The sequence below is a fragment of the Gossypium hirsutum genome, chromosome A10 (genome assembly GCF_007990345.1).
Source record: "Gossypium hirsutum isolate 1008001.06 chromosome A10, Gossypium_hirsutum_v2.1, whole genome shotgun sequence".
NCBI classification, from domain to species: Eukaryota; Viridiplantae; Streptophyta; class Magnoliopsida; order Malvales; family Malvaceae; genus Gossypium; species Gossypium hirsutum.
Genome location: NC_053433.1, coordinates 85,309,939 through 85,319,049, shown reverse-complemented (window position 1 = coordinate 85,319,049; position 9,111 = coordinate 85,309,939). Strand labels below are relative to the sequence as shown.

Below are 9,111 nucleotides of genomic sequence, written 5' to 3'. Positions count from 1 at the left end.
ATGTGTTCAGTTTAGTCTCGACTATCCTTAAAAATACGTTTTAGGTCTCGTAGACTTTCATAAGAGATGGATTCTAGATGATTGCCTATGTATTAATGTTATGTGATCTTTGTGATTCTGAATTGGTTTGAAATGTTCTGTCTGTCTGGTAATGCCTTGTAACCCTAATCCGAAGATGGTTATGGGTTAGAGGTGTTACATGCCCATATGCCAGCCCGTGTCGATTTTGAACCCTACTTCCCTTTTACGCGTAAAAACCCAATTTTTAGGGTTTCTGAGCATTCTAAATTTTATAAATACATATTACAAGATGATCGAAAAGAGAACGTAGAGAAGAACGAAGAAATTACTCGAAGAACACCATCGGAAGCAACTCAGAAGCGGATTACCTTTAAGATTGAAGTTCTCCATTTAATTTCTCTAGAAGTTTTATTGGGTTTCTTTATGTCTTGTTGTTATCTTAACTTTGAGATGTTTTCATTCCAAATTATGAGCTAAATTCCCTAGATACCTAGGGAAAATGAAACCTATGATGAATCTTATTATTTGATTTTCTGAAATACATGATAAATACTTGATTCTTGTTATTAATTGTGTATGCTTATTTCATGCTTTAATATTTTCAAGATATTGATTCATGTTAAATGTGCTTATTTCTGTAGAGCAAAAGTCCCTGTTTAAGAGTAGGTCTAGCATTATTGAGTGGAGTTGCATGCAATTCTAGAAATAGAATGACATAAATCTATCGGATTAGAGTCAAATTTAATAGGGGAATCCATAGATTGAGTCAACGTGATAATAGGGGTTTTAATTAGAAAGAGATTTCAATTAATCAACCTAGTGTCAGTTGTTCTTACTCTCGAAAGAGATATTAACATAATTCAGGGATTTCTACGGATCAAGGCGCAAGTGAATAAATCATTTAATTCAGATCCAAATTAATAAGTGAAGTCTAGGTGGATTCTTTCTTGGGTATTCTCTATCTCATTGGTTTTATTCGATTATTTTCCTAATTCACTCTCTGTTGCGTTCTTAGTAATTTGTTTAGTTAATTTTTGATTAAAAACAATCATCCCATTTTATCAACTAAATAATAAAAAAAGTAATTACTAGTACTTTTACTCCTCGTGGATACGATATTCCCTACTCACCATAGCTATACTATTGTTCGATAGGTGCGCTTGTCTTTTTCATAATTATAGTTAGTTTAGTGATCATTAAGTTTTTGGCACCGTTGTTAGAAACTAAAATATTAGGAACATTCAATTTTTATTACTTTAGCCATTTTTATTTTTATTGCATTTTATTTTTTTAGTTTAATTTTTTTCTAATTTTTCTTTTGTTTCCTTCTGGCAGGTTCTTTTAGTTTATGACTAGAAGAAACTCATCGGGACCTTTGGTATTTGATAGTGAAATTGAAAATACAGCTCGTAAAAATCATAGAGAAGTAAGGCAGAATCGATAGAATATAGTGGAAGAGCAAGAGGACATTATCATTACTAAGGAGATGGCTGATAATCAGAGTAATCTGTTATCTCCTCTGGTTGCCGCAAATCTAGTAAATCCAAATCCTGCCCCTAGTACTATGTACGATTATGCCAAGCCCACTCTAACTAAGGCAGAGTCGAGTATCATGAAACTTGCCATTGCTGCGAATGATTTCGAATTGAAGCCGAACACTATTCATATGATTCAATAGTTTGTTTAGTTCGATGGTTTGCAGGACGAAGATCCAAATACTCATTTGGCTAATTTTCTGGAATTTTGCGACACTTTCAAGATTAACAACATTTCTAATGAAGCCATTCACCTACGGTTGTTTCCCTTCTCGTTGATGAATAAAGCTAAACAGTGGTTAAACTCCTTACCACGATGTTCTATGAGTACATGGGATCAAATGGCTGAAAAATTCTTACTGAAGTATTTTTCCACCGGCTAAGATAGCTAAGTTGAGGAATGATATCTCTTCCTTCATGCAGATGGACGCAGAGACTCTATATGATGCATGGGAGAGGTATAAGGATTTATTGAGAAGGTTCTCTCACTATGGGTTACCTCTATGGCTACAGGTTCAAACCTACTACAACGATTTGAACCCCTCAACTAGGTAATTAATCGATGTAGCTGCTAGTGGTATTCTGAATAATGAAACACCTGAAGAGGCTTATCAATTTATAGAGGAGATGTCACTAAATAATTATCAGTGGCAAGTCATGAGGACGAAGTTGACAAAAGTAGACGGTGTTTTTAACTTAGATGTGGTCACCATATTATCGAATCAGGTAGAACTTTTGAAGAAGAAAATTGATGGTTTATATAGTTCTATGTAGATACATCCAGTGATGTAGTGTGATATGATTGGATGTGGGATGAACAATCCAGAATGTCTACCCTACAGTCCTCGCATAAACAATGAGCAAATCAACTATATGGGTAATAATTCTAAACCTCAGAATAATCCTTATAATAACACTTATAATGCAGGCTAGAGAAACCATCCCAATTTCTCTTGGGGTGGTCAAGGAAACCAAAGAGCACAACCCCCTCCAGGCTTTCAACCACCTTACCAACAAAAGAAAAAGCCGAATCTTGAGGAGATGTTGACAGAGTTTATTTCGGTGTCAGAAACCTACTTATAAAACACCAAAATAGCACTTAAAAATCATTAAGCATCGATTCAAGGACTCGAGGACCAAATCGATCAACTTGCGATGTTGATTTCAGAATGACCACAAGGTAGCTTGCCTAGTAATACCGAAACTAACCCAAGGGAGAAACTTTATGCAATTACTATGTGAGATGAAGAAGGGTTAGTTGAATCTAAACCAGAACTGAGGCAAGAAAGTGTGGCAAGTAAAGATAAGGTAGAGGTAAGCCAAAATGAAAAAAACCGGTTGGTAAGGAATATAAACCTTGAGTTCTATATCTGAATACAACAAAGAAAGACCACACTAGCGAAAAATTTGGTAAATTTATAAACTTTTGAAAAAGTTGCATCTTAACTTACCATTTATTGAAGCTCATTCACAGATGCCCAATTCCGTAAAATTTTTAAAGGAGCTTTTGACAAGCAAATGGAAGTTTGCTAAGCTAAATGCAGTTTGCTCAGCTATCTTGCAAAATAAACTACCCAGCAAATTGAAAGATCCAGGGAGTTTTACTATTCCTTGTTTAATTGGTAGTTTAAATGTTAATAATGTGTTGGCTGATTTAGGGGCTAGTATTAATGTCATGCCCTATAAAATGTTTAAACAACTAGGTCTTGGGAAACCCAAAGAAACTAGGATGAGTATTCAATTAGTTGATAGAACCATTAGATTTTCTAGGGGTATTATTGAATACATACTTTTCAAAATTGATAAATTAATATTCCCAGTTGATTTTTTTGTTTTAGACATCGATGAGGATAGTAACGTACGTTTGATTCTAGGTCGGCCCTTTTTAGCAACTGCTAAAACTATTATTGTTGTTGGTACAGGTGAACTAACACTTTGTGTAGGTGATGGAAAAATTACACTCCAAGCTCATGATTCTGTTAATACATTTAGTAATTGAGATAATTATACGAGTTTTGCTAATAAGAATAACATTGTGGATTGAACTTCTTTACAGGAAAGCCCTCGAAAAAACGTGATGGAGCCACATTCCAATTTGTGCAACAAAAACAGAACGAATCATGAAGAACGAATGCTACAGATCGATGAACTAGACGAATGGCGGACACATGTTAAGGAGAAACCAAGAATACACGATGCAGAACCAAAGCGACACCATGACGATTATAAGGATGGAACGAATCAATTTAAGGTTAGGGACTAGGTATTATTAGATAAAATGGACCCTCGAATTGCCACTTCAAAGCTTAATGCAAACGAAGCAACTCCTTTTTACGGTATTGAATGTCTTTCCATATGGTATAGTAGAAGTAACTCATTTTGAATTTGACACTTTTAAGGAAAATATTACTCGACTCAAACCTTATTTTAATAATAGAATTAACAGTGAGAAAGAGGAGTTTTAACTCCATGAACCACTGTGACCTTCCAAATTTAAGGTAAGTCAAGCTTAGGTTTTAAATAAGCGCTTCTCGGGAGGCAATCCGAGTGTTAACACTACTAATTTTTAAATTTTATCTTATTTTTTTTCAAAATTAATTAATTTTCAAAATTTTAAAAAATAAAAAAAAGTTTTGACCCACATGGCCTGGACACACGTGCATGTCCCAGGCTGTGTGCACTAAAATGGGTTCGACAAACAGTTACACGGCCTGGTGACACAGCTGTGTGGATTCTGAAACTTAATTTTTCAAAAATAAACAGAGACACGGGCTAAAATAGTCTACATGGGCATGTGACACGGCTATGTGGACCACACGACCTGGTCACACGGGCATGTCCTAGGTCGTGTGAAACCTGGAGCAAAATTTTTCAATTTTAAAACAAGTTAGAAAGTTACATGGGCAAGGCACACGACCGTGTGTAGGATAAGGCCGAGCCATACGAGTGTGTAGGAGGTCACACGGGTATGGGAGAAGCGAAGGAGATGGCTCACAGCCATGCAACACGACTGTGTGAGCAACACAGCCTGGACACACGGGCTTGTCCGAGGCCGTGTGAAGACTGGGTTAAAATTTTCTAACACACATGGGCTAAATAGGAACCACACAGGCGTGTGACACAGCCGTGTGGCCCAACACGAGCCTTTACACGATCGTGCCACACCTTTTAACCCCAAACTCTAACTATTTTTTTACTTTGACTTCTTCCTTAAACCTCTTAACCCTAGCTGTCATCCCCCTGATCACTCTATTTCCCGACCGTCATTCACCATCCCTCTCCCTCGTCGATAGTTCCTTACTTTACCGCCCCAGCCCTTGATCGAAAACCCTTCCTCTTCACCCCACGCCCTTTCATCCTTCCTTGTAATCTCTCTTGGAATCACCCCACACCCCCTCATCCTTCCCATTTCTAGCCCATTCGAACCACCCACCAATAGCGCCTCCATCCGGCAAACCCCCACGTACCCCCGACCTCAACAACCCCTCCCTCTCCCTTCCACAACCCTCTTTTTCCTTCACCATCTCTCCTTTCCATTCCCTTTTCCTTTCTAGCTATCTAGCCAACATTTAGCCCCACCTTGTACGTGCCACTGCCGCCGTCCTCCATTTCACTGTCACTGTCCAGTTGCCACCACCATTTTCCCGTCAGTCAACCACTGTTGACCTATTGTATTTATTTATTTGTTTATTGTTTATTATTATTTTTAGTTATTTTATGTTTATTATCTATTATTCTCTATTCTTAGTTATATTCTTTTATTTTTCTAGCTATATTTTTTTACTAACCTTATTATTATTTTTAATTCACTTTATTTCTCATTCATTTTTTATTCTTAATGCTACCAGGCATATCTTTGATTTGGCATACTTCATTGCCTTAGCCTTCCGCCATCAGACTGATCGCCACAGGAAAGGTCCCATCTATTTAGGCCCTTATGTGACTTATTTTGCTAGACACTTCGGTCTCCTCGACACACTGGAGCAGTCCTCTACACTTACACTCGTCAGCCAGATGTCTCCACAGGGAATCTCGAGCATGATTCATATGAGGATAATTGAGTGGCATTGTGGAGTGGATCCTCCTCAATTTCGATTATTTCATTTTGATGCTTAGACTGAACCCAATGACTTCACAGATAATATTCCTCTCTATCACGAGGACCCACTTCAACCTCCACCTTCTAGTCACCGTCCTATTTCTTCTGCTGCTTCTTTAATGGACCTCTCCGAGTGGTTTAATTGCTTCGAGCTGCATTTTTTTTAGAGGTTCTACCATATTGATGTGACATTGCAGCAGATCTGTCAGCGTCTCCGTATCTCCTCCTCATCGTCGATGACTCACGACACTGATGCATCTAATGATGAGGACCATTGAGTTCATTTGTTTTATATTTATATTTATATTTATATTTATGTTTATTTTTATTCTATTAGACTTATTTCATTTCTATCTTTTAAAATATATTTTTATGATTGTTTCTAATCGAGTATAATCCCTTCATCTTCTTACTACTTGTGTTTATTTTCTTAGTAGTTTGCTCGGAATCATGCACTACATCTAGATTTGTCTACAATTCCACTTTTCACTATTCTGAGGATTTCATCCAATATTCAGGGCAGTTTCAATTTTCTCCCTCTCTTATGATATTCTGTTTATAATGTGATTATATATGTTTGTACATTGAGGAAAATGTACACATTAAGCATGGGGAGGTTATTTATATATTTATATATTTATTAGAAATTCCTAAATTATGTTTTATGTTTAAGTAATTTTCTCATACTACTATTAGAATGAATTTTTATCAATTTGTGATTTTTATTGATGTGTTTTAGATTAAATTCATAGATATTTGTGCATGGGTTGTTGTAAACTTTAAAACAAGAGAGAATCAAGCATGATAAGTCTATTTTCAGAATTAAAAAAATTTAAGTTGTTTCCTTAAATTAAGGTATTATCTTGAAGTTTTAAATTTACAAGTTTGACATCAAAACCATAATTTTTTGTGAGATTTTGAGCCTTTAGAACATACACTGTTCTTGCTCATTTTGTTATTGGTTATGAGTGTGTCAATATTGATTTGTTATTCTAGAACTTGTTTCGATTATGCATGTCGAGATCACACCCTTGATTTGATATACTGAGATGATAAAGGCACTTAGGTTTTAACTCACTTATCCCATAAAAAGCCTACCTTCATAATTAACCCTTAGTGAACCCCGTTGAGCCTAACACACTGTTTCTTGATTTACCCATTCATGTTAACCCATAACTCACTCATTTGATTTGTTGAGAAATTTTCCTATTTTATTGACCCCCTTTTTATCAAGATTTGATTTGTTTAGTTGCCTAACTATTCTCTTTTATTTCATTTGCTGCGTTATTTCTTATTGTCCTAAAAAAATTGATGAGAAAAAATACATATATATTGATTATTATTTAGTTTTATGTTAATTGAGCTTGAACAGTTAAATTCATATTTTGAGAAAAAGCTCGTGTTCTTCTTGAATAGTTTTCAATTGATGTAATTGTTTTAATTCAACATTTGTTTATTTTCCTAGTTTGGTAATTTATCATTTCGATTTCGATCTCGATTTCTAACCATCTTTTTCATCCTTTCTCCACGCCTTTAACCTAAGCCTCATTACAACCTTTTAAAAACCTTTTGATTTGTGTATTATCTCATTTTATAGTGGTGGAGATTTGATTTTCATGCAAGCCTATGGTAATGACTTTTCATGTTTGACTATTGAGTGCTTATTTTGAACCTTAAACACTTTGATTGATTTGAGTGAATCTTTAGTGAGGATGTCGATTCTTGTCGAATTTGAATTAAAGGTAATTACTTAGATAAGGGGAAATAGCTAATGTTTTCATACTTAAAAAATGTTCAACTTGAATAGTTTGAGTCATTAGTGCTCTTTTGGCTGAATTATCAATGTATGAATGACAAAACATTATTAATGATAATTATAAGTTGAGAAAGATTAATTTTTAATTGTGAGTTGAAGATTTTTCTTGAGGACAAGCAAACACTTAAGTGTAGGGATATTTGATAAGCTCTAAAAGTAACATGTTTTTAATCCCATTCTTGATGCATTTTTGGTTGATCTATTATGTAAATTAGTGAATTTGTTGCTCCTAATCCTTTAAATTCATGTTTCTATACTTAGGTGAGCATAGGGGAGTGAAAGGAGCGAAAAATAGGCCAAAATTAGACAAAAAGAGTTGTTTCCAGGATACATACGGCCTAGGCATTTCCACACAGGCTGGCCACACGTCTGTGTGAGCCACACGGGCTGACCACACGCCCATGTGCCAGACCGTGTTGATTTCAAACCCTGCTTCCCTTTTATGCAAAAAAACCCCAATTTTTAGGGTTTCTGAGCATTCTAAAGTTTATAAATACATATTACAAAATGATCGAAAAGAGCACGCAGAGAAGAATGGAGAAATTACTCGAAGAACACCATTGGAAACAACTTAGAAGCGGATCTCCTTCAAGATTGAAGATCTCCATTTAATTTCTCTAGAAGTTTTATTGGGTTTCTTTATGTCTTGTTGTTATCTTAACTTTGAGATGTTTTCATTCCAGATTATGAAATAAATCCCTAGATACCTAAGGAAGATGAAACCTATGATGAATCTTATTATTTGATTTTCTAAATTACATGATAAATACTTGATTCTTGTTCTCAATTATGTATGTTTATTTCATGTTTTAATATTTTCAAGATATTTATTCATGTTAAATGTGCTTATTTCAGTGGAGCAAAAGTCCTTGTTTAAGAGTGGATCTCGCATAATTGAGTGGAGTTGCATGCAATCCTAGAAATAGGATGACATAAATCTACCAGATTAGAGTCAAATCTAATATGGGAATCCATAGGTCGGGTTAATGTGATAATAGGGGTTTTAGTTAGAAAGAGATTTCAATTAATCAACCTAGAGTCAATTTTTCTTACTCTCGAAAGAGATATTAACATAATTTAGGGATTTCTACGGATCAAGGCACAAGTGAATAAATCGTTTAACTCAGATTCAGATTAATAAATGAAGTCTAGGTAGATTCTTTCCTAGGTACTGTCCATCTCATTGGTTTTATTCGATTATTTTCCTAATTCACTCTCCGTTGCGTTCTTAGTAATTAGTTCAATTAATTTTAGATTAAAAACTATCATCCCATTTTATCGGCTAAATAATAAAAAAAATAGTAATTACTAGTACTTTTAGTCCTCGTGGATACGATACTCCCTACTCACCATAGTTATACTATTATTCAATAGGTGCGTTTGCCTTTGCCGTAATTATAGTTAGTTTAGTGATAATCAAGGAGCTTGTATAAAATAAATTTCATTATGTTTAGTTAGCTTTTCACTTTTAGTTTGTAGTTAATAAAAAAATGTGATTAGAGCCATTTATATTATCTTAGGGGGTGAAAGAGGTCTAAAGGAAGCCTAACATACTCAGTGAGTGTGCAGGACATCATTCAGAGGCAGGAGAACACAAAAACTGGTCACAATGATACAACATAGAGGGTGAACGCTACGGC

General features: G+C 35.1%; 1 non-coding gene across 1 annotated transcript; it reads right to left on the bottom strand.

The window, feature by feature from the left end:
- Window positions 1-1,946: 1,946 nt before the first annotated feature.
- LOC121209296 (small nucleolar RNA R71) lies at window positions 1,947-2,053 on the bottom strand. Its single transcript, XR_005904410.1, has one exon. It is a non-coding gene; the product is annotated as a small nucleolar RNA R71 (small nucleolar RNA).
- Window positions 2,054-9,111: the final 7,058 nt, after the last annotated feature.